The sequence below is a fragment of the Pinus tabuliformis genome, chromosome X (genome assembly GCF_031772625.1).
Source record: "Pinus tabuliformis cultivar Carrire ecotype Pingquan chromosome X, CPIR1, whole genome shotgun sequence".
Lineage (NCBI taxonomy): Eukaryota > Viridiplantae > Streptophyta > Pinopsida > Pinales > Pinaceae > Pinus > Pinus tabuliformis.
The window spans coordinates 1,000,087,805-1,000,114,344 of NC_142308.1; the positions used below are offsets into that span (position 1 = coordinate 1,000,087,805).

The following is a 26,540-nucleotide window of genomic DNA, read 5'->3' on the forward strand; positions in this document are numbered from 1 at the left end:
CATTCTGGTTGGAAAGAAAAATGGAAGAAAAATTATGGCAAAAAGGAAGCCTACCACTCACAAAAATAAAGATGGAAGTGTTTTTGCCCCGAGCCATCCACAACCTACAAGTTTGACACTACAACATTTGGAAGAAAAAGGTGCAAAAGGGATTTGTTACAGTTGTGATAGAAAATACACTAAAGGTCATAATTGTGATGAGAAGAAATTATTTTACATAGATTGTGAAGAGGAGGAAGAAAAGGAACAAGAAACATCAAAAAAAGAGGATATACACCAGGAACAAACCCTAGAGAAAGAAGAAATGAATCTGACCATATCTTGTAATGCATTGGCTAGAATTATCACTCCTCAAACTATCAATATGGAAGGGCATATCAAGAAGAAAAATGTAATATTGTTGATTGATTCGGGAAGTACCCATAATTTTATTCATTGTAAGATAGCTAAGGAATTGAATTGTTTCCTATATCTAGCACCAGAGTATCAATTGACAATTGCAAGTAGAGGAACCATAACTTGCTCAGGAAAGTGCCATAATATCAAACTATCCATGGGAGAATATGTATTGAATAGTCCAATGCTTTCCATTCCAATGGGTGGTGCTGATGTTGTACTAGGAGTCCAATGGCTACAATCCTTGGGTACAATAGCTTTTAATTTTCAAAAAAAATTCATGAAATTTTCTTCAGAAGGAAAGGAAGTTGAGTTAAGGGGTATCGTGGGGAAACTGAGAAGGATAATCAACTCTAACAGAATGAAAAGTCTTCTAAAGAAAGAAAAATGAGGCATAATTGCACAATTATGTTCACTAGAGGTTCCCACATCAAGATCATCTCTAGATCTCCAAAAATTATTGGACAATCATTCCAAGGTATTTGAGACTCTTAAAGGCCTCTTTCCTATTCATGATCATGATCATGCTATTCATTTGATTCTAGAAAGTTTTCCTCCAAACATGCGGCCTTACAAATGTCCCTATGCCCAAAAGAGTGAAATTGAACGTATGGTTGCAGAAATGCTAGAGGTTGGTATAATTCAACCTAGTCAAAGTTCTTTCTCTGCTCTAGTAGTATTGGTTCACAAGAAGGATGGATCATGGCACATGTGCCCATATTATAGGGAGCTCAACAAGCTCACTATTAAAGATAAATTTCCCATTCCTATCATTGATGAATTATTGAATGAATTGCATGGATCAATTTACTTCACCAAGTTGGATCTTCATTCAGGATATCATCAAATTAGAATGAAGATTGAAGACATTCCAAAAACAACATTTATAACTCATGATGGTCATTATGAATTTTTGGTCAAGCCTTTTGGCCTTACCAATGCACCTTATACATTTCAAGGTTTGATGAATTCCATTTTCAAACCCTTCCTTGGAAAATTTGTGTTAGTATTTTTTGATGATATACTAATCTACAACAAGTCTTGGAAGGATCGTGTTCAACATCTTGATACGGTGCTCAAACTATTGGAGGAGAAACAATTATACATGAAAAGCTCCAAATGTTTCTTTGGAGTACAAGAGGTGGAATATCTGGGTCATATTGTATCTCATGAAGGTGTTAAGGTAGAGCCTATAAAAATTAAAACCATTAAGGAATGGAAAATCCCCACATCCATAAAGCATCTACGAGGATTTCTCAGGTTTACAGGGTATTATCACAAGTTTGTTAAGAATTATGGGAGAATCAAAGCACCTTTGACAACATTATTGAAGAAAGATGAATTTTCATGAACTCCAGAAGCAACGAAGGCCTTTTAACATCTTAAAGAGGAAATGTGCCAAGCACCAGTCATAGCTACACTGGACTTCACAAAAACCTTTATTGTAGAATGTGATGCCTCAGGAAATGGAATTAGTGCTATTTTAATGCAAGAAGAAAGACCCATTGCTTTTGAAAGTTGTTCAATCAAAGGAAAGTATTTACACAAAGCTATTTATGAGAAGGGAATGTTGGCAATACTACATGCACTTAAGAAATGGCAACTCTACCTAATGGGAAGACACTTCAAGGTAAAAACAGATCATGATATTCTTAAATACTTTTTAGAACAAAGATTATCTTTAGAAGAGTAGCAAAAATGGGTCACAAAGATGTTGGGTTATGACTTTGAAATCATCTACAAAAAATGGAAGAAAAATGTTGTGGCATGTGCACTCTCAAGAAAGGATGAGGAAGTGGAAGCATTTCTTTGCACCATTTCTATTATCCAACCAGGTTGGACAAATGGAGCAAGGGATGAATGGAAGAATGACGAAGAAGTGTGGGCACTCATTCAAAAGTTACAACAATATCCCAGTACATCTGATACATTTAGCTGGAAAAATTATTTGTTATGAACAAAGATCAGTTATACCTATATAATAATTCCCAACTCAAACAAAAGATTCTTAGGGAATTACACAACTCTCCCTTAGGAGGGCATTCTGGATTTCTAAAAATTTACCACAGGGTTAAGAAGGAATTTTTTTGGGATGGCCTTAAATCAGATATTCAAAAGTTTGTGGCGGAATGTTTGGTTTGCCAACAAAATAAAGTTGAAAAAATTAAGACCCCAGATCTATTACAACTTTTGTCCATTGCAAGCCAATGTTGGGAGGAGGTTTTAATGGATTTTATCACAGGTTTACCCAAGTCCGAGGGAAAGAGTGTTATCATGGTGGTAGTTGACAGAATTACCAAGTATGCACACTTTTGTGCATTATCTCATCCATTTAAAGTGAGTACAATTTCTACTGCATTTATGGAAACAATTCAAAAGCTACATGGAAACCCAAAGATTATCGTAAGCGAGAGAGATCCAATTTCCACTGTAATTTTTTTGATACAATTATTTTCTTTTCTTGGTACTTAGTTAGCTCATAGCTCATATTATCATCCTCAATCTGATGGGTAAACTAAGATAGTAAACAAATTTTTGGAAGGATATCTTCGTTGCTTTGTATCTGATAAATAGACACAATGGGTCAAATGGTTGCCTTTGGCTGAATGGTGGTATAACACTTCCATATTGCAACAAAAATGACACCATTTATGGCACTTTATGGATATCATCCACCATCCATCACATCATATTTAATAGAAAATTCTAAGGTTCAAGCAGTGGAATATCACATCAAGCATCAAAAACAAGTTCTCCAACTCTTAAAGGATAAACTCACCTTCGCATAGAATAGAATGAAATAGTAGGTAGATCAACATCGCTGCAAAAGAAGCTTTGATGTAGGTGATTGGGTATTCCTACAACTACAACCATATAAACAAATGTCACTCAAGCAAGCTAAGAAGGATAATAAATTATCACCAAAGTATTATGGTCCATACAAGGTGTTGTATAAGATAGGTACTATGGCATACAAATTGGAGCTTCCTGCAACCTTTTGAGTGCACCCAGTTTTCCATGTGTCATGCTTAAAGAAGGTTATAGGTGACAAGCTCCCAGTTCAAGCAATGTTGCGAGAACTTGATGAGGAAGGAAAAATCATATTGGAACCTGAAGCAGTCAAAGAAAAAAGAACTCGATAGCTATGAAATCGATCAATTTCAAAGTATCTCATCAAGTGGAAGAACTGACCTGTTGAATATTCCACATGGGAGGGTGAGAATTTTATACAGAAGCATCCATAACAAATCAAGCATTCAGGACAACACTTTTTTGAACGAGAGGGGAATGTTAGGTCCCTATAATACTAGTGATTCCCCCATTACTATTGTCATTGTATCCCTTATTGTTATTGTTGTGCCCCTATTGTCCCCATATTGTTATTATTGTGCCCCATAGAAGCCCATTATTCTTATTTTTTTGCCCTTATATTATTATTGTTAGATCTTCTTTGGTTATATTGTGACCCCTTAGACTCCTATATATAGAAAGGAGGTTTTTTCATTTGTATCATCCAAGAATTGTTCATTTTTGTAATGTAAAGGAGGTTGCCCCCTCGAAGAGGCTAGTTTCTAAGTCGTTGATCTATCTTTTCTATCTTTTCCTGAGCTGGTTTCATAACACCTCCCACCAAGTGTCACTTTTTCCTAGATTTGTGGGATGCACATCATAAGCCTCGATCTTATCAAAACTATTTATTCAATGCTTCATAGATCATTCTTCACTTCGATCTTGGAGCTCTAGCATTTCCCATCGCATCTAGGAGCATTCAACACACTTTTCTCAACTTTTTCTAGGTAAGTCCGCTTTTCGTGTCTTTGGCTACTTTTCTGTCGCTTTTTGTATTTCAGTTTCTGTGAGTGTTGTTTTCTTGGTTTTGTTGAACACTTGTTGTCATTTTAATGTATGTTATCTTGTAGAAGCATTGTTTCAAGTTGTTCCTCCCATCTCACTTCAGTCACATGCATGACATTTTTTCTTCACTGATGGTCGTCATTGCGATGACTCGCTTCACACACTTACTTGTTTCCCATTTACTAAATCCTGCACTCACTGATTGCATGCATGTTCATTCACTCATGTCTCCACTCGGCTTCAGACATGCATTTAGCCTTTTCATGTTTTTAGTCACTCGTCGACGGGTGTGGGCTCCCTCAACTCGGACCTTGCCTTGATTGGCTTGCACTGTGCATTTTTGAGAGTAAACGCTCTACCTTCCTCCCAGAAATTGTGTAGAAATTTCCCAACACTAGCCTGTTGGCTTGATCTATGCAATTCTCAGCGGCAGTGCCACGTTGGCCCCCAAAATTGCGCAGATGCAGTTTGAGAGGGTTGGAGTCAAGATGACTGAAACTATACACTTCACATTTTATGTCCTCAGAAGGCCAAGATGGACTGTGCTCTATGTAGTTTTAGCATTCAGTCAGCCTACTAATGGTTTGGACTATGTTCTACGCAGTTTTGGAAGTCAGTCTCCCAGCCTCCCAGTGAAAATTGCGCAAACCTTCCAGTCAATCACCCAGGTGTGTTGCATGTCAACCCTCAAGTTGTTTTTTTTTCTAGCTGACATATTTCCATGAGTGTTTCTTTGTCTCTAGGTATCCCAGGTTTTCGTTAGTCTCTTAGTAGTACAAATACAATGGCTTCCAAGAGAGCAGGGTCAAAAGACAATGTTCAGAGTGCAACTGGCGACACAATTGAGCAAGTGTCTATGAGCTTGCCCATATATCAAGACACCAAATTATTCATGGAAAAGGAGATCAAGATGAAATGGTGGGACATCAATGAAACCTTTTCAAGCATGTTTGAGGAGAATCTGGAGGATTGTAGAGTCTATGTCAACATATACAAGTCTAGCTTGTACTGGATTGCATGTAGGTATTCCACGTTTCCATGTGCGAACATGATCCACTGGATTGTCTCGCATATTGATCCAAAGACAATGGTGTTGAGAAGTGCCAGTGGAATAAAACCTTCTACCTTCAGGACAAAGGAATTTCAGAAGATGTATCACATGCCGCAGTCGGTAGTCACAATCGATGCACCCTTCACCAGACCCAGCAACAACGCAACCTCAAGAGACACCTTGAAAAGTTGGGTGAGGGATCCATATAAAAAAAGTGTACAATACAAGGATACTATGAAAATATTATCAACTCTTGGTCATCTTCGCATGCCACTTATACAGCCAAGAGAGCACAGAAACATTCCCACAGAGTTGGGTGATTTTGTTGGACCAATTGGCGAATGAAGGAAGACCTTTCAAGTGGTTTGACATGTTGGCTCTCGAGTTGAAGGAATAAGTAATAGAAGCCCGACATTCGCCTGAGGGACAACAAGAAAAATATTTTTATATCTACTTACATGATGTGATCTATGGCCGTCAGTAGTTCCCATGCTTGGGTTGGGCATGGACACCTTCAAAAACCTCTGTGCACACCTATTGTAGGTTGTTTTCCGAATGCAACTTCCATGGAGTTATCATACAATTATCAGACCACTTCGTCACCCTGGTGTACAAGATGATATTTGAGAAGGATCCACCTTGCATGTCACAGACAATGATTGAGGAATTGATTGACATAGAATACTAGTATGCCTCTCCCCTTGGCACCCTCATCTGAATGTACATCATAGAGAAGGCTCTGCATGTTTTATCGAATATTTCCATGGATAAGATGGTTATGCAAGAGACCACATCTTGATAGGGTTATCACCGAGACTGCACAGGAAGAAGAAAGCACCTTGGCCCACTCTTCCTTTACAGATTTGGTTGTATGAAATCTAGAATCTCAAGAATGTTGAGGCTGAGATGGAGTAATTCAAGAGGTTTACCTTCGAAACCAAAATTTTCAATCCATATGACCAACATTGCTTTTTGAAGGACCACTATGTGAGAGTGTATCATCCTTGGATCCGCAGGGTTGTCATTGGCCTGAGGAAGACCCATGGAGATATTTCTACAACTTTTCTAGGCTTAGTGAACTGGTCAAAATTTCTCTAGAGTGGTTAGTAGTGCAGAAGGCAACAACATCTTAGAGAGAAACATCATCCGCAGCAATAGAGGGCAGTAGACGTGCGCTTGAAAAAGGAAATAGGAAGGTTGTTGACATCGTAGAGGTAGAGCAAAGATGAAAGTTCAAAGAAGATCCACTTGTGTTGAAATAATCTTTAGAGACTGAGGTGAAGAGGTGATAACACGATAAAAGGATCATGCAAAGGCAAAGAGAGAAACAAAAGCTAGAGGAAGTAGAAAGGGATTTGCAGAATCTGAAGCAACAACTCAGGGAAGAACATGAGTTGCACAGAAAAGAGAAGGCGGCACATTAGAAACATGAATAGGAGGAGGCACAACATGCACATATTGATGAAACTGCGATCGTACGTGTTGTTGAATCATACAAACAACTGGCACATACCAAACAGGGTGAGCAGTCGCAAGAGTAGGACTTTGCTCAGGAGATTGAACAGATGCTAGAACATATGGAAATAGAATTCATCTAGACTTAGATCAGGACATTGACCTCATGCCTCAGAATGAAGAGGTCACTCCACTAGATTCACCAGATCTGGGAGCAGAGAAAGTCCCAAGTGAGAAAGGAGAAATTGAAATCCTTGAGGACAATCCAGAAGCAGATGTGTACAACATATCTTTCGATGAGTCACCACACTGAGTTGTGCAGTCATGCAGAGTGCCCAGTCTAGATGTCCATGTATCTTTTGTGTAGTTTGAAGAACGAGTGATCGTGTCTGATGTGCATAGAAATCCAACTACATTAGCCAATTCTACCAAGGCATATATCGAAGCCACCGACTCGAGTGTTAGATTCTTGATAATTGAGAACAAGTGCATGGATAAGGAGGTACAAGTGGGCAAGCAGGGAGAAGAGCATGTTACAACATCTTCCAAAGCCGATTTAAGGACAACGATACTAGATGAAGTATCATCTCTCGAGACAGTCATGTTGAAGTTGTTCTTCTGGTTCGTCACTGTGGAAAAGTCAGTTGTCCATCATAATGGTTGGCAATAACACTATACTAGGAGAGCACACATCTTGTTAGAGTTACACACTACTATCTATCACATGCAGATATGGACAATGAGGTACAAGGGAGCCTCATCACACTTGCCAAAGATGATGAAGCCAAAGGAAGTGGAGTTGAAAGTACACATCCTAAGTCAGATCCGGAACTATGAGGAACTCTCGCAACTCATCACCAGTTTACAGGCATCACATGCATGGGTGTTAGGAGCATGGATTTCATTTTTCACACGCATGCAGTCCAAGCCATTGGTACACTCACCGAGGTGAACACAAAGAACCAAGTCCGACTAGAGCTAGACATGTACTTTGATAAGTTGATGTGCATAACCACCAGTGCAAACTTGCAAATGAGCGCAAAAAATATGCACCAGTATGTTGCTAGATGGATGCACTGAAGACCATGATGCACATGTTATCTGATGAGTTGGAAAGAGGTGAAAAATCAGTATACCTAGATGCAACAGAGGCAAGATTTCTCTTTCAGAAGGATGTCACCACAGAACATGCGGACACCATAACGGACTACAAAGATTGGCATCAGTTTTCCATCGTCGATCCTCAAGAGGATGTCGAAGAGTTATTCTTCCCACAACTTTCTGAGTCTTAGTGGTGTATTGCATGACTTCCTCAAGCCTCTTTTATCTCACATGGGTACATGTGCAGACTGTATTGTAAAAATGTTGTAGAGTGAAAGACCAAGTGTCAATAGTAAAATGTAACAATCATGTGTAAGTTGAAGAGTCATGAGGGTAGGTGAAGAGTCACAAAGGGGAATGTCTAGGGTCACCCCACCCTTTGCTATTTATAGAACCTCATAAATCATTGTAAGGGATTTTGGGAGCTAAGATTCCTATAGGTGTAACTTAGAGAAAGCTTGGAGTGTATTGTAATGAGCCTTGGCTTCTTCACAGTGCAGAGCTAGTACATGTCTTTGGAGGAGAAGGTGGTAGTGACTATAATATTCTGCTATCGAGGCTAGTGGAAGGCACGATTTCATGTATGATCAGATCTTTCACTCTTTTAATATAACATAGCCAACACATGTCATGCATATATTGTTATTGTAGTTTGACTATCCTAGTGACTTTAACAATCTATGTAGCTGTAATTTACACATGTATGTATGGACTATTCTGTATGTGTTTGTATGAATCTTATCGAAGCATGTTGTTTGTATAGTCTATCACTTCGTATCGTCAGCTATCTTGCTTTCCATATTGTGATGGATTTCTGCTCGTGTGTTCCCTTTCAAGCTACATGTTATCACAGGTTTCTAAGGGGTGCACTCATCCCCCTTTCTATTTGCTAGAGCCTTTCATGCACCTTCCTTGCTTCCAACAAGGACATCTTACTTACCTCTACATGCAAATGCAGTCAATGGGATACCGTACTACCCACTTCTAGGACTTATACTACAAACAGTCTGTGGTTTAGTTGGGACTTCTTACCGGGGAGATTGCTTGAGATGTTGGTGGGTTCAACACAGTCAACATTTCTGGCACTAGAAGGAGGGCCTAATGATAAGCTTAGTCCTCACATCCTATTTTGAATCTTTGCACATCTATCATAGATATTGTTGTAATGAACCCTCCATGATGTTTGTCCAATGCACATTTCTTTGAAGTCATGAATGAGTTATTTGATCACTTGTCGGAACTCACGTATGGTGGTGAAGGCAAAGTAGACTGGCCTGAGCACTTAGATGACTTCCTTGCATTCTTGGGTAATGAGGAAGAGTTTGATGATGTAGAGGTTAGCATACTTCTTGCATACACACTTCGTGAATCCCACGAAACGATGGTGTTGCAACTTTCCTACCAATTATGTTCCCTCATTTAAGCACTTCAGTGATCTAATCGAATATGTTTTCCACCATTTTGATCTTGAAGCTCTTGACAAAAAAATGTTAAAACAATCAAAGGCCCCGCATGAATAGCCTATGGAATTTTGGAAGCACTTTCATTTACTCATGTTTGAATCTTCAAAGGTTAGATGAAATTATAATATCTTATGGATAGATTTGAATATTGCTTACATAAATCTCTCTGTCCCAAGGTGAAGAGATAGTTCAAACCCCACTCAACATACTTTGGTCATGGAGCTACGCAATCTCAAGTGGATATAGTTGCTATCACAAGTGACTATCCACCTTCCCCTCATCAAATAGCTTCGCCCCCATAGAGTGATGTGGGAGAGTGTGCACACTCGTTTGTTCAACTATCATATCCTCCCACCCTCACTACTCTTAATTTTTGTGCATATTTGGGTGGGAAGCCCATGGGTGATCATATGCACTTGTTACCTTAAATTCTGTCTTCGCATTCTGCTGATCCTCCAGATTGCACTGTCTTGTGTTATTCCATTCTAGACTCTACACTTGTTGTTTACGAGGATCAACCCATTGACAGAGTTGATGTTGCGCAACCAGTTTGCGATGTCATTTACGATGAGTATAATTGAGAATCTAATAATTAACCCACATTGAAGGATGACCTCGTTCTATCCGCGTGTCCCCCGCTTTTTCCTAACATCTTTGGTGATTCTGCTATCTTAGATTTTTCTTGTGTAAATCCATCCACAAATGCATCTATTTCCGATCATTCGCAAAACATACCCGATGTGAGTCAATCATTTGATAGCGGAGAGGACAAATTATGCATTGAAAATCCAATTGATTTTCATATACTTTTTCCAGAAAAGCAGAGGGTGAACATTCTTTCTTCTCATATACCCCTCTGTTTGATTCATAAAATCATGAGGATGCTAATGAACTCATTGATTTTTCTTATCGTAGTTGTCATAATCTATTTACTCCTATATTTGATCACGATGTTAATTCTATCAATGTTGATCTTTCAAAGCCACCTGTTTATGATGATCTATCTGTCGATGAAGTTCAAACCCAATAGGTTGTCGAGGCACTTTAGCCCAAGATGATGGTTATGCCAAGCCCTCACCTTCCTGAGGTTAGTTTCACTTCCAATCAGGAAATTGTTGAAACACCCAAGGTTCCTCATCACTCATCTGTATTCATTAAATATCAATCTAACACAAAGATTTCACTTCCTCCACTCGAATCACATGATCCCATAGCTCATGCATTAGAAGAATATTACACAACAAGAACAATTGCAAGATGTATGTTATCTCTTTTTCTCACGTTTTCTTGCATGTCACAGTTAAGAGAGTCCATATGCTTAACATCTGCACACAATGTATCACAACACCATGGTAAGTCCACAAAGTTCTTGTCTTGTGCTTTCACTTTTTTCTTTTCTGTGGATGCATTTAAACTTTGAGTGTGTTTGTCTTCATTATTATATCTTTCATGTTTGTTGGTTTCCTTGATTGTTCTTTTCACGAACCATGCCTTCACCAAAATGGGTCAACCAATGTGCCAATGGCTGCATTGGAAATATCACTTCACGTGATCAGACCCATGCATCGTTAGCTTAGGAGTAGGAGTAGTGTTTGATTTTGTCTTGTTTTCTTGCATGCAAGTTTTCTTTTTTTATTTGTTTGTTTGTTTACTTGCCTTCTTTCTTTTCTTACTTTCTTTTCTTTCACATTTACCTTTTCTCTTTTCTCTTTAGTTTCGCATGAAACCGTGTATGACTCTTGAAACAAGAAGGGTAAAGTACAAGAGGACTTGTACAACTATCAACACTCAGTTATATATTGTCTTCTCTCTCTTTGCAAAACTTGTTGTCTTTAGTCAATGATAAACCAATGGAAAATACATTTTGCTTAAAGTGAATCTTGGTGAAAACCCAACGTTTGCTCTCTAACTACTACTAACACCTACTCTCGTCAGTTGTTTTGGGTTAATCATTGTCATCTTAGTCAAGTAGACTAAGGTGAGGGTGAAACATTAACAAGTATGTCAAAGGTATACATAACATACTTCTCTGAAGGAACAACTTCTTCTACTCTCAATAAGTCAGGATCCCTCTTCTACCTCTAAAATAAATAAATTCCTATGCACAATTCTTGAAAAAATGAAAGATGAAAAAAATGAAAATGTGAAAATTTTAAAAATGAATAAGGTGAAAGAAGAGAAAGGATTCCGATGCAGAGAGTTGATGCAAGTAAGTCCACCAGGGTATTGACCAGGCTCTCTGGCAGCAGAGCGATGCTTGTGTTCCTGTGTGGCTCCGCGAGGGTACTGTCCAAGCCTATTAGAAGCAGAGCAACACCAGAGATGAAACTTAAACTCTGACAGCCATATTACTCATGCACCAATATACCCTTCATTCCTCATTGAAACAACTGAGTTGATTTAGCTTGGAATGTGCTCTGATCAATTAAGGGCATGGTAGGTGCTACATATTTCAATCAAGCTAGTGTGGAAACCATGTCGATCTAAGAATCAAAAAATACTTTGATAGGAGTTAGGCTTACTTTTCACGAAACAAGGTCCATTTGGAGAGTTGGAGTTCTACCAATGCATCACCAAGTGTTGTAGTGGATACAACAACCATAAATTTTTTTGCCTTAAATTTGTTTTGGAGCCTCCCTACCAACCATTCTTAGCAGCATGTCTTGCACTGAGAGGTACACATGCCTGAGTTGAGTTACAGTGGCTTATCAACTTGTGTTTGCTAGCTTGTTTGCCTTCCACCCACAAGTTGACATCCCAAAACTTGGTCATTTTCTCATTGTTGTAGTCACTTGGAAAATTACATAGAAATGAATGGGTACTAACTTTCCTCTCTAGATTTGCGCAGAGGATCAAGGTAGCATGCTCCTCTCTAGAAATGCGCAGAGCAAGCAGGAAAACTTCCCTCTGAAAGTTGCGTGGAATAGCCCATCACTTAGCTTGCTCTCAAAATTTTTGTAGATTGGGCTGAAAACCTGGGCTCCAGTCCAAAAATTGTGTAGAGACTGAGGAGCAGCTAGAGCCACTAAACCCAAAATCTGCTCAGAAGTTATCCAGAGGCTTGCAGTCTATTGCATGTGCTCCCAAGTTAACCGATTCCCTCTAGAACTGAGCAATATTGGTATGCATGGGCTCCTTTTCATAAAGAGGAAAAAAGAAAAAAGCATCCCTAGATTTTATGGATCCATTTTTAGCAGCTAGACGTTACATTCAAAAGTCGTTTTAGAAACCTCTTGCCAAGTGTCACTTTTTCCTAGATTTGTGGCATTCATGTCATAAGCCTCGATCTTATCAAAACTATTTATTCAACACTTCAGAGCTCATTCTTCACTTCGAGCCTGGAGCTCTGGCATTCCCCATCGCATCTAGCAGAATTCAACACACTCAACTCAGATTTTTTCAGGTAAGTCTGCTTTTCATGTCTTTTGCTACTTTTCTACCAGTTTTCGTATTTTGGTTTGTGTGAGTGTTGCTTAATTGGTTTTATTTAACTCTTTCTATCATTGTAATGCATGTTATCTTGTAGAATCATTATTTCAAGTTGTTCATTTCATCTCACTATTGTCACATGCATGACATTGTTTCTGCACTAATGGTTATCGTTGCAACAACTAGCTCCACACACTTACTTATTTCCCATTTACTAAATCTTGAACTCACTTATTTCATGCATGTTCATTCACTCATGTCTGCACTCATCTTCACGCATGCGTTCAACCTTTTCATATTTTCAGTCGCGTGTTAGTGGGTCTAGTCTACCTTGGCCCAGACCTTGCCTTACTCGTCTTGCACTGTGCATTTATGACAGTGAAGGATTTTTCTTCCTCCCATGAATTGCATATAGCTTTCCCAAAAATGGCCTCCAGCCTTATCGTATGAAATTCTCAGAGGCAGTGCCCCGTTGGCCCTCAGAATTGCGTAGACACAGTTTCACTGGGATGCAGTCAAGATGAATGAAATTGTGCATTGCACAGTTTTAGTCCTCAGTATACCAAGATGGACTATGCTTTACGCAGTTTTAGCATTCAGTCAGCCCACTAACAGTTCAGACTATGCTCTATGCAGTTCTGGCAGTCTGTCTCCCAGTCTCCCGATGAAAATTGTGCAAACCTTCTAGTCAGTTGCGGAGGTGTGTTGCATGTCAATCCTCAAGTTGTTTTGGTTTTCAACTGACGAATTTCATGCCATGAGTGTTTCTCTGTCTCTAGGTATCACAGGTTTTCTTTAGTCTCTCAATAGTACAGGTATAATGGATTCCAAGAGAGCAAGGTAAAAAGACACCGTTGAGAGTGCAACTAGTGATGCAATTGAGCAAGTGTCTATGAGCTTGCCCATCTATGAAGACACCAAACTGTTTATCGACAAATATATCAAGATAAAATGTAAGGACATCAATGACACCTTTTTAGACATGTTTAAGGAGAATCTAGAGGATCACAAAGGCTATGTCAACATACACAAGTCTAGCTTGTACTAGATTGCATGCAAGTATCCCCTGTTTCCATGCACAAACATGATCCATTGGGTTGTCTCGCACACTGATCCAGAGGAAATAGTGTTGAGTAGTTTCAGTGGAACAAAAATTTCTACTTTAGGGAGATGTATCACATTCCGTAGTCGGTAGTCACAATTGATGCACCCTTCACCAGACCTAGTAGCAGTGAAAACTCAAGAGACACCTTGAAGAGATGGGTGAGGGAGCCATCTAAGTTCCAGACAACACCCAACCAAGTGTACGAGACAAGGATACTACGAAAGGCTTATCAGCTCTTCGTCATCTTTCCATGCCACTTATACATCCAAGAGAGAATAGAAACATTCCTGCAGAGTTGAGTGATTTTGTTGGATCGGTTGGTGAATGAAGGAAGACCTTTCAACTGGTCTGACATGTTGGCTCTCGAGTTGAAGGAACAAGTAATAGAAGGCCGAGATCCACCCAAGGGACAACAAGAAAAATATTTTCATATCTGCTTACATACTTGATGTGATCTGTGCCCATCAGTAGTTCCCAGGCTTGGGTTGTGCATGTACACCTTCAAAAACCTCTGTGCACACCTATTGCAGGTTGTTCTCCGAATGAAAATTCTGTGGACTTATCATACAGTTATCAGACAACATCGTCACCCTGGTGTATAACATGATCTTTGAGAAGGATCCACCTTGCATGTCACAGGAAGCGATTGAGGCATTGATTGACATAGAAAATTGGTATGCCTCACCCCTTTGCAACTTCATCTGGATGTACAACGTGGAGAAGGCTCCGCATGTTTTACCGAAGTTTTCCATGGATAAGTTGTTTATGCAAGATGTTTCACACCACATCTCAACAGGGTTGTCAATGAGATTGCACAGGAAGAATAAGGCATCTTGGCCCACTCTTTCTTTATGGATCAGGTTGTATGAGATCCAGAATCTCGAGCATGTTGAGGCCGAGATGGAAGAATTCAAGAGGTTCATCTTTGACACTAGAATTTTCAATCCATATCACCCACATTTCTTAGTGAAGGACCACTATGCGAGAGTGTATCATCCTTGGATCCATGGTGCGTGTCATTGGCCTGAGGAAAACCCATGGAGATATTTCTACAACTTCTCCAGGCTCATTGAACCAGTTAGAATGGCTGTAGAGTGGTTAGTAGTGTAGAAGGAAGCAACATCTCAGAGAGCATCATCATCATCAATAGCAAAGAGAAGCAGTCCTATTCTTGAGAAAGGATAGAGGAAGGTTGCTCACAACACAGAGGTGGAGCAAAGTTGCAAGTGTAAATCAGATCCACTTATGTTGAAAGCAACTTTGGATATTGAGGTGAAGAGGTGACAACACAACAGAAGGATCACATAAAGGAAAAGAGAGAATCAAAACTTGGAGGAAGCAGAAAGGGAGTTGCAGGAGTTGAAGCAACAACTCAGGGAAGAACATGAGCTGTGTAGAAGAGAGGGGGAAGCGCAACAGGAACAAGAACAACATGAGGCGCAACATGCACATATTTAATGAAACTGTGGCCATACAAGTTATTGATTCATCCAAGCAACTGGCACATAGTAGACAGGGTGAGTAGTTGTAGGAGAATGACTTTGCTTATGAGATTAAACAAATGCTAGAATAGATGGACATGGATATGGTTTGACCAAAGTTAGATCAGGACATTGACCTCATGTCTTAGAACCAAGAGGTCACTCATCAGCTTCACCAGATCTGGGGGCAAGGAAAGTCCCAAGCGATCAAGGAGACACGAAAATCATTGAGGACAATCTGGAAGTAGATGTGCACAGCATATCTTTTGACAAGTCACAACAAAGATTTCTGCAGTCACGTAGAGTGCCCACTTTGAATTTCCATATATCTCCTACATAGTTCGAAGAACAAGTGATCATGATCAATGTGTGCAAACATCCAAATGCATTGGCTGATGCTACCAAGGCATATGCCAAAGCCACCAGCTCGAGTGTTAGATTATTGATAACTGTGAATGAGTGCATCACTAAAGATCTACAAGAGGCCAAGCAGGGAGAAGGGCAGGTTATAACATCCACCATAGTAGAGTTGAGGAGAGTGATACTAGATGAAGTATTGTATTTCGACACAGTCCTGCGGAAGTTGTGCTTCAAGTTCATCACCATCCATAAGTTAGTTGTCCACCTCAATAGTTGGCAATAGCTCTATGCTAGGAGAGCACACATCTTCTCAGAATTAGATACTGTTGTCAATCACATGAAAATATGGACAGTGAGGTACAAGGGAGCCCCATTTCACTTGCCAAAGATGATGAAGCCAAAGGTAAAGGAGTTGAAAGCACACATCTGAAGTCAGATCCGAAATTATGAGGAACTCCCACATCTCATCACTAGTTTACAGGCTTCATATGCATAAGTGTTTGGGAGCATGGATGTCATTGTGTGCATACATGTGATCCCAACCATTGGTACACTCACCAAGGTGAAGATAAAGAACCAAGTACGACTGGAGCTGGACATGTACTTTGATCAGTTAATGTGCATAGCCACCAGCACAGACTTGGAGATGAGCACATACATTATACACCAGTATGTTTCTAGTCTAGCTGCACTCAAGACCATGATGCACATGTTATCTGACGAGTTGTACAGAGGTTCCACATTAGTGTACCTGGATGCAACAGAGGCAAGAGTTTTCTTTGAGAAGGATGTCACCACAGAACAAGCGGACACCATAATAGACTACCAAGATTGGCCTCAGTTTTCCACCATCGATCCTTGAGAGGATGTCGAAGAGTTAGTCTTCCCACAACTCTCTAAGTCTTAGTGGTGTCTTGCATGGCTTACTCAAGTGTATTTTGTCTCACATGGGTACATGTGGAGATTGTATTGTAAACATGTTGTAGAGTGAAAAACAAAGTGTGACTAGTAGAATGCAACTGTTGAGTGTAAGTTGAAGAGTCATGAAGGTAGGTGAAGAGTCATGAAGGGGAATGTCAAGGGTCACCCCACCCTTTGATATTTATAGAACCTCATAACTCATTGTAAGGGATTTTGGGAGCCAAGATTCCTATAGGTGTAACTTAGAGAAAACTTGGAGTGTATTGTGTTGGCTTGTTGGAGCCTGACCGAGGTTCATAGTTAATTAGCCAAACAAATCCCTGTACTACTAGCCCTTTCAATAATAGTTTGTGGAGTGCGGACTGAGGTCTCACCCGAAGTAGTATCGGGGGGGGTGTTGGAACTAGGTTTCTGCACCCTTGAGATGTTTGAGGGGTTGACTTGGTCCAACTGTTAGTCCCTGCGTGCAGGTTACTTCGCACACTTCCATAGCCTTCGTGCCCTGATATATTCGCCTTTACACAGCCCTAACTAGGGGTTGTGGGGCTTTTGTGCTACTAGAGCAACGCTCTGCACTATTCCCCTAAGTCACACCTGAGATCTTACTTATCTTCTTACACCAGGTAATTATCTTCACGTAAATGGATGCCTTATGTTATATTTATTTATACAGCACATTAATATGAGTTCGCGCAAAAAATAAATAGTAAACCTGCAATTCATACCCAATAATCATAAAACAGGAAAAGATACATAGAAATATGATCAAACTTCTCTTTATTAATGTTTCCAACAGTTATAGACTTGAGCTACCCTGCGAACTCAACTGCAGGGGTCCGCACACTCAGCTGCAGACTACTAGGCCTCTGTGCACTCAGCCGCAAAGCCTTCTCCTACTCTATGACCCAAAGACACAAATTACACTTTGACTTAATTCCTTACACTCATCATCCTTTGATTCGATTAACTATTTTCTACACTTAGAGCCTCACTCTATTTCTACAATCCCATGGTCCGTAGACCATGGGCAGATCATTCAAGCCGACATTACATTACAAAAACAAGGGTGGAAAACCCTATGACTCTATTATGACTTCATGCTCCACACCCACAAATCACAGAGTCTTTACAATGGACTTGGTCAAAACTTTGGCTTTAAGCCCTAAAACATGCCTTGAGGGGGATTCCACATCCAACAGGCCCCCAACACAAACATCGTGACTCGCCCTCGAGTCACTCTATTGGTGCAAAAATCTTTGCGTGGACTCCCTCCAACTCTAGTCGAACCACTGCAAGGTCAATAGAGCACTGAGTGGCTGCCTGTTGAATCTCTTGTACTCCTTGTTTCGAGACCGCGGTGTCAGAATTGCTTCCTTGGATTTGTTCTTGCGTCCCCTACATTTGCACGAGCTTGCCTTCAATTGTTGCTGTAATAATGAAGGCCTTGTCGATCCAAGGCTCAACGCGCACCTTCAAAACTACTTCTTGGTGTCGTGCGACATCCACTCGCTCTTTCAGTGCTTTGGCCTATTGCATTCGCGCGAGCCTCTGAGTGAGGGCCACCATCTGTGCAGTCCCCTTGTTATTGTCGTAGTGCTACTAGAGCTCACGCGCCTTCATCTCTAATTATTAGATGTTAGGGTCCTTGTGCAGATTAGTGAGGACCTCGAATGACTCCTCCAACATTCTAGTGCGGTCCCTTACTGCACTGTTGATCTCTTCCATCCCCAATGTAATAGTGCTTACGCGCTACTCTCTTACTTCCAGAGGGGTGGACGGTTGCACCTTCAACTGTAGCTTTGCTATTTGAAGGTTCAGCTCCAGCTGAACCTTGGTCATTTCTTCTCATGCCTCACGTACCCTTGTCGTTAGTCTGTGGATGCACACCTCTGCTAGTGCATCTGATGGGATGGCCAGCTTAGGGACCATCTGATAGGCTTCTTCCAGACTACAAGCTCAATTGCTCCATGTTGATCTTTTTCTCGCTCAGCACTTACAACATGCAACTCTCCCTAGCCTGCAGTTCTGCAATAATCCCATCGTGCAGCACATAGAGCGTCTCCCATGGGAGCCCAACCATGTTGATCCCAATCCCTTTTAGTGTAATAACTGTAAGCCTATCGGCCTCATTTATTGCAACCGGTGCCCCCTCTGGCAGCATTATGGTGTTGGTTGTTCAAGCACGTAGCATTTGCTTGGCTGCAGCTGTCCCTACTATGCGGCTATTTGAAAGGGTACCAACCTGAGGAGTGCAAACCTGGAACTCTTGAATTTTCACTCTTAGGGCTCCCAAAAAAATTTGATTCTCCTCCTTGAAATTCTGGAGGGCTCCTGTGGTGACGTCGTGCATTGTTTCTCCTATGTCGTACAGATCACCCTCAGTAAGGGTGATTGAGTCAATCGATAGCTTGGATGCTTTCACCTTTTTGCGTGGCCCCATCCGCTTGCTCAGGCAATGGTGCTTCAGTAGTGTTGACGCTGTTTGTGGATCTGCACTGCCCTCTTCTTCCCCTGTTTCCATCTCTTTTTGCTACCCATGTGAAGGTGACTTCTGGCCCTCGCATGACTTCTCTGCTGCCTTCTAAGCTGCTTCTGCCATGTCCTTTTGCTATTCTGTTGCTATATGCGTAGCGTCTCATGCCTCTTGCGCTTTTGTTTCCATTTCTTCTTGCTTTCTCTTTTTTTTCCAATGGTACCATGCGCAGTTTGGCCTCATCTTTATTCTTCTGTGCAGCAGAATTCTCCACTGCTACGATGTCTGGGGCATGCCACTCCAAAGGTCATGTCTCCAGTACACAAAAAATTATGTCATTTGTGGCTATGAAGGGTAGCTCGCTCCATTTCTTGGTCAGGTCCTTGCATGCTATGATATATATGTTGTGCAAGTTCACTTTAAATTCTGGAAAACTTTGCAGGCTGTTGTAGACAGTGGGTGATAACCATGCCTTGCGGTTAATCCCCATTTTGATGTTCATCTCCATGAACACCCATAATATCTTGTTGTCAAGGATCTGGTTTGCATCTTTCATGCCCCACAGTGAAGAGTACTTCGCGGCCTCAGGCAGATCCCTGTCAATTGTGGGCAATTGACTGTCCTTTGGTAATTCTCCTGCCACCAGCACTATGGAAGGTAGAAGCCATGCATAGTGGAATGTTTTTCCTTGTTCTTGGGCCTCGCGCAATTTTCCAGGAACTCTTTGCATAAGAACTCGGACTAGTTAAACTGGACCCCCTCTGTGCACTACTCAACAAGTGCCACCATTGGTGTAGGGACCTCATCCACGTGGAACTTTTGCATGAACTTACTTTCCAGTATCTGAGTTGCCACCCTGACTACTTTTTTGTTGATACTAGAGATCACATAGCCCCATTTCTTCTTCTCTAGCTTGTATTGTTTCTTCATGGCCTTTGTGATGGCCAAATCGCTGCTCATCCCCTCTGAGATGTCTACAGGGTCCTCTCCTTTGCATGGAAGATGGGTAATGCGATGGATTAAGTGGTTCGTGATGGGGATGGGCTCCTTTAGCCACAAACACCCACCATGCACCAGGCAAAGTAGTTTCCTGATGACGAATATCATTACTGGGGCGCGGTGGAAATGCAACACCTAGAGCAGGTTTAATAACCCTACCTTTTCCACTCCGCATAACCACTTTCGCAGCCCCAATTCAATAACCCCTACCGCGGTGTTCCACTTGGGCTTCATGAGCTACATGGTCTCTAGATGAGGGAATTTCTCCTGGTCAATGAGATCCCAATCTTCAAATTTCAAGTTTGGCAACCACCCCAGGTGCATGCCCTCAAAGATGATGTCGTCCGAGAGGAGTGGAGTCTGGAGAGATCTCTTGGTCTCGTCGATTCCTTGGCACTTTTGCCTTCCCCTTCCATGGAGGGATATACACAGGTAGCTTGGTTGGAGGGTGGAAAACCTCGGTTTCTACTTCCATTCCCTTGTCCTCATATTCTTCAATTATAAGGTCCTCCAGGTCTTCCTCCTCCTCATCGGTTTCCAAGTTAACTATATTCCCTTTCTCCTCCATTGTTAATCTAGTGCGCAACGGGATTCGCAGGGACACATGCACTAGAATCATCAGTTGTTTGTCCTTCTTCAGCCTTGGCATGCATGGTGATTTAGGGATTTCTGCCACAATCTTGGTGCCTTCAGGGGCATCTTCCACAGTCATGGCCTGTTCGGCCTTTTTCACGATCATCTCTGCAATTTCCCTAGCTTCCTCAAATGCTGCCATCTTGCTCGTCCAGTAATCTCTCAGTTCCTTAATCAGGGGCTCAATCAACACTTTTCATAGGGAAAACATGTCTTTTCTTAGAATACACGGGGCATATGACAGCTCAATTTGCAAATGACCAACTGTTGTTTGCTGGGTGGCCCTTTGTAATTTATAGTGTCTTTTGAATTTGAATTCGACCATTTCCCTCAAATCTGGTTCATTGATGCTCCCTTAGCAGCAAATTTTCCCAAATCTTGCCCATAAAGCGTGTCTTAAATGCTTACCACCCACTCCCTTTGGTCTCAAGTTGAGCATCACATCACGAATAGTGACTCTAATGGTCACTTTCCAGCCAACTCGTGCGACAGTGCAACCCCCCTTGCGCGGTCGCAGACATTGTGACACTTTACTCCTGCGTGCAGCTCCAACATCGCATAGCTCCTGGGCAGAGTAGTTTATAGTCCTACACCTCCTTTCAACTGCCTGGAGTGCTAAGATTATACTTCCCACAACTAGTCAGGTGGCCACGCCACCTGTATAGGGTTTCATCCGGTCATCCATCACTTTTCTTGGAAAATACCCTCCTTTTATTGTTACTGGCTGCATCGTGCACTTTATTGTCTACAACGCGCCACCATGGTTGATCCATTTAGTAATATACGGCCCGATCCAAGGCATCAGGCTGATCAAATCTCGGTGGTAGTCGCAAAATTCGTCAAGGTAATCGTGCACACCCTATTTTATCACCTTGTCTTCTTATCAAGAAAATCTGCCTTTATCTCATCCTCAAGCTTCTCGACTTCTATTTCTACCAGAGTGCTTTTCTCCCTTAATCGCACCCTTTCTTTCATATGTTCTTGGAGTCTAAGGTCACCCTGTCTGATTTCTTCGTCAGGTCCCAATTGTTTTTCTTCATTCGGCTGTGCGACCGCTTCTTCCAAGGTTCCGTGAACTGTCGTATCTATCGGTGCTACTATGCGCAGACTAGGCATTTTATACTCTATGGGGATTACAACATCAACTCCATACTCCAACCTTGGAGGTTCCTACTCCTTTAGTTTCTTGCACATGGTTCTACAAGCCCATAGAACCATTGGTACGCACAGGTCCCAATCAGCTTGCTACGCATTGTGTACCTTGTTCAGTGCTTCGCATACTTCATTAAAGGCTTCTGCGTGGATAACCTTCTGTGCACTTGGTCTTTCCATACTCCATGGTTCCAACTGGAGGGTCATTCGTGCCATTTCCTTGCCCGCACATACTTACTGACCATGTCTCCTAACGTGAAGGCTATGTGTATTCGCACAAGTTTTGTACCATATGCCTGTATCCATTTGGACAGGTGGGCATGTGGACTGTTTCATCTAGAAATATTTTTTTGAATCACATCTGAGGCTTCCCAAACCATATGTGCATCATTCTCCTACATTCACGTCAGTCCCCGAAGCTTCCTTGGTGCACGGCCAACCACCTTGCACACGTAGCACGCAGTACCCATTTCAAAGCCTCAAACCATTGCTGTTCTGGTACCTCCCTTTCAAATCTGTTCAGGAAGTCATCTACCTCACTCAATCCATCATACACAAGCAGATCCCTTACCTCCGTTGATACACAGTGCAACGATATCGTCATCATGTTACAGTTCAGTGTGGTTACCTCGTGTAATCCATTCTTCCATCGTTTTATCTCCTCATCAGAATCTGATGTGCAGGAACTTTCGTGCTCCCATGAGATTTGTCTATCCATAGTTGGATTTATCTAGTCTTTCTCTCGCACAGTTATCTTGTAGATGTAGTCCAAGTCATCGTTGCTTTCATAGTCACGCACTGGCTCTATGTAGCACGATCCTTCTGCAGGGTCTAAAGGTACAACTATGCGCATAGACTTTTTCTCAAGAATCATCTTGCGCTTCTTTAGATTTACCACCCCATTCTTGTCAATGGCCCAATCTATCCCTAATAGTGCAAGGTAGGAATTATTGTCATTAACAATGTCTATCACTTGGAAATTTTCTAGCACGCTTGCTTTTTCGATATCCACTGTGATTCCCTACAATCTTTCCATAGGGAGGATATTTTGCTGGTTTGCCATTCATAGCTGGATAGGAGACCATTGCAACATAGGCCTTCCCATGTGCTCCCATGTCTGCTTTGGTAGAACGTTCACACTCAGCTACAGATCCTTCTCCTACTCTACGACCCAAAGACACAACTTACACTTCGACTCAATCAATTCCTTAGACTCATCACCCTTCGATTCGATTAACTGTTTTCTACACTTAGAGCCTCACTATATTTATATAATCCCATGGTCCGCGGAAAATGGGCAAATCTTTCAAGCCAACAGTACATTACAAAAACAAGGGGGAACAACCCTGTGACTCTATTATGACTTTGCGCTCCGTGCCTACAAATTGTGGAGTCTTTACAATGGACTTAGTCAAAACGTGGGTTTTAAGCCCTAAAACATGCCTTGGGCGGGATTCCACACCCAACAGGCCCCCGACACAAAAATTGTGACTTGCCCTCGAGTCACTCTGTCAGTGCGGAGATATTCGCACGGAGTCCCTCCAACTCTGATCGAACCGCTTGAAGGTTGGAAGCACATTGAGCAGCTGCCTGCAGAATCTCCTGTACTCGTTGTTCCAAGACCACGGTGTCGAAACTGCTTCCTTGGATCTGTTCCTGTGTCCCCTACATTTGCGCGAGCTTGCCTTCAATTGTTGTTGTAATGACGAAGGCCTTGTTGATCCAAGGCTGAACACGGGCCTTCAAAACTGCTTGTCGATGTCGTGCGGTGTCCACTTGCTCTTTTAGTGCTTTGGCCTATTGCATTTGTGTGAGCCTTTGAGTGAGGGCCACTATCTGTGTGGTCCCCTTGATGTTATTGTACTGCTGCTAGAGCTCACGTGCCTCTGTCTCTAAGCACTGGATGTTAGGGTCCTCCTATAGATTAGTGAGGACCTCAAATGACTCCTCCAACATTCTAGTGTAGACCCTAACAACACTATTCATCTCTTCCATCCCTATGTAATAGCACTGGCACACTGTTCTCTTACTTCTGGAGGGGTGGACGGCTGCGCCTTCAACCACAGCTCTTCTATGTGAAGTTTTAGCTCCAGCTGAACCTTGGTCATTTCTTCTCGCGCCTCATACACCCCTACTGCTAGTCTGTGGATACGCGCCTCTATTGTTGCGTCTGATGGGATGGCTAGCTCAGGGACCATCTGATAGGCTTCTTCCAATACCTGTACCATTTGTCTGTTATGTGACACCACTTCGTCATGCTGCAAGCTCAACTACTCCATGTTGATCTTTTACTTGCTCAGCACTTGCAACACATGGCTCTCCTTAGCCCACAGTTCTGTAGTAATCCCATCCTGCAGCACATAGAGCATCTCCCATGGGAGTGTAGCCATGTTGATCCATATCCCTTTTAGTGCACTAACTGTAGGCCTATCAACCTCATTTGTTGTAACCAGTGCCCCCTCTGGCGACACTATGGTGTTGGTTGTCTGAGCGTGTAGCATTTGCTCGACTACAATTGTCCCTACTGTGAGGCTGGTCAAAAGGGTACCAGCCTAAGGAGTGTGCCCTGCAACTCCTGAATCTATAATCTGAGGGCCCCCAACACAATATGATTCTCCTCCGTGAAATTTTGGAGGGCCTTTGTGGTGACGTCGTGCATTGTTTTGCCTATGTCGTACAGATCACCCTCAATAAGGGTGATTGGGTTGATCGATAGCTTGGATGCTTTCACCCTTTTGTGCAGCCCCATCTGCTCAGTCGGGTGCTAGCATTTCAGTAGTGTTGACATTGTTTGTGGGTCTACGCTACCCTCTTCTTCCTCTGTTTCCATAGTGCAGAGCTAGTACATCTCTTTGGAGGAGTAGGTGACAGTGAGTGTAATGTTCCACTATCTCGGCTAGTGGAAGTCCTGGTTGTATGTATGAATGAATATTTCACTACTTTAATATAACAAAGCCAACACGTTTCATGCATATATTGTTATTGTAGTTCGGCTATCTTGGTTACCTTAATGATGTAAGTAGATGTAATTTACGCAGTATGTATGGACTATTTTGTATGTATTTGTATGAATCTTATCGAAGAACGTTCTTGGTATAATCCATCACTTTGGATTGTTGGCTATCTTGTTTTCCATCTTGTGCTGTCTTTCTACTATTTTGTTCCCTTTCAAGCTACGTGCTATCACAGGTTTCTAAGCGACGCACTCATCCCCCCTTCTATGTGTTAGAGGCTGTCATGAGCCTTCCTTGACTTGTTGCAAGGACACACCCTTTCTTCCAACAAGGGAATCTTACTTACATCTAAGCACAACCGTAGTCAAGGGGATACTATACTACCCACTGTTGGGATTCCTACTCAAAACGGTCTAAGGTCTAGTTGGGAATTCTTACCTAGGAGATCCCCTGACATGTTGACGGGTCCAGCACCATCGACGGATCATTAGCGGTGAATGTTGTGATAGTAAGTCCAACATTTTTTGTTATTTTTCTTATTTGAGGAAAGGTTTTGAAACAATACCTTGAGATAACCTATGGCAAAGACTCGAAGTGATAATGGTCCTCCCTTGAGATGAGTGTAGTTGTGATTAATCTTTATGAGAATGTTTTCACCAAGCTTAAGACCACTGAAGGACGGTCTAAAGAAATTAAATGTAATATTGACATTAAGAAAGGGTGTCCCTTATCTCCTACATTTTTTGGCATTTACATTGATAAGATTGAACCATGATGGAAGATACAATATGCGTTGGCACCAAGTTCACTGGTATGGTCATTAATATTCTCCTGTATGCTGACAAAATTGTTGTTTTGGCAAGAAGCCATAAGGATCTCGAAAAAAATCTTAATATCATCCATGATTACTACTCTAATATGGGTATGAATGTTAATACTGACAAGATTAAAGTCATGATAATTAAGGCCAAAAATATTAACCATCATAATTTTACCTACAATAGCAATTTCTTGGAAAACATTTCTTCATAAAAATACCTAGGTATTCACATTAATCATAAGCTCAATTAGAATTATAGATTTGAGAAAATAATCATTGTTGGTTGGAAATCCTATTATGAGGTTGAAAACAATTGTAATATGATTGATCTCTAGGTTTGGAGTAAAAAAAAGTTCCTCATTGAAAGTCTTGTCAGCCACATGATTTTATACAAATGTGAAGTTTGGGGTCGCAGAATATCTAGAGAATCACAGAGGAATATCAAGATGATCCAAAATAAATTTATAAAATACAACCTAAATATTAATGGTAATAATCGTTATCCTATCCTCATTACTGAAGCTAGCCTCTCCCCCATTAAATGCATGACCATGTTTAGCTCTCCGATGTATAAAAAGAATATTTAAAACATGGCAACCAAGAGGTTCCCCAAAATTTCTTTTATCTCTAGCCAAAAACTCTATCCCTGACTCAAGTGGGGTGGGAAAAAGGATGCCTAGGCATGGGTCAACTGTTGGGTGCTAAATAAGGATATCATCTTGGAGAATAGAGATAATATTAAAAATACAATCTCTTCCAATTTAAGGACAAATTTTGTAATGATAAGGATCTTGACAAGAAAAGGAAGCTAAGGTAATACAAGGAGGTGATCATCCTAACTCTCACTAACCATAATTAACTCCTTGTCTTGACTATGATAATAATAAAATAA

At 41.4% G+C, this 26,540-nt stretch overlaps 1 pseudogene; it reads right to left on the reverse strand.

Moving 5' to 3' along the window:
- The window catches only part of LOC149143098 (uncharacterized), an 86,125-nt pseudogene extending 67,347 nt beyond the window's left edge, over positions 1 to 18,778 (reverse strand).
- Positions 18,779 to 26,540: the final 7,762 nt, after the last annotated feature.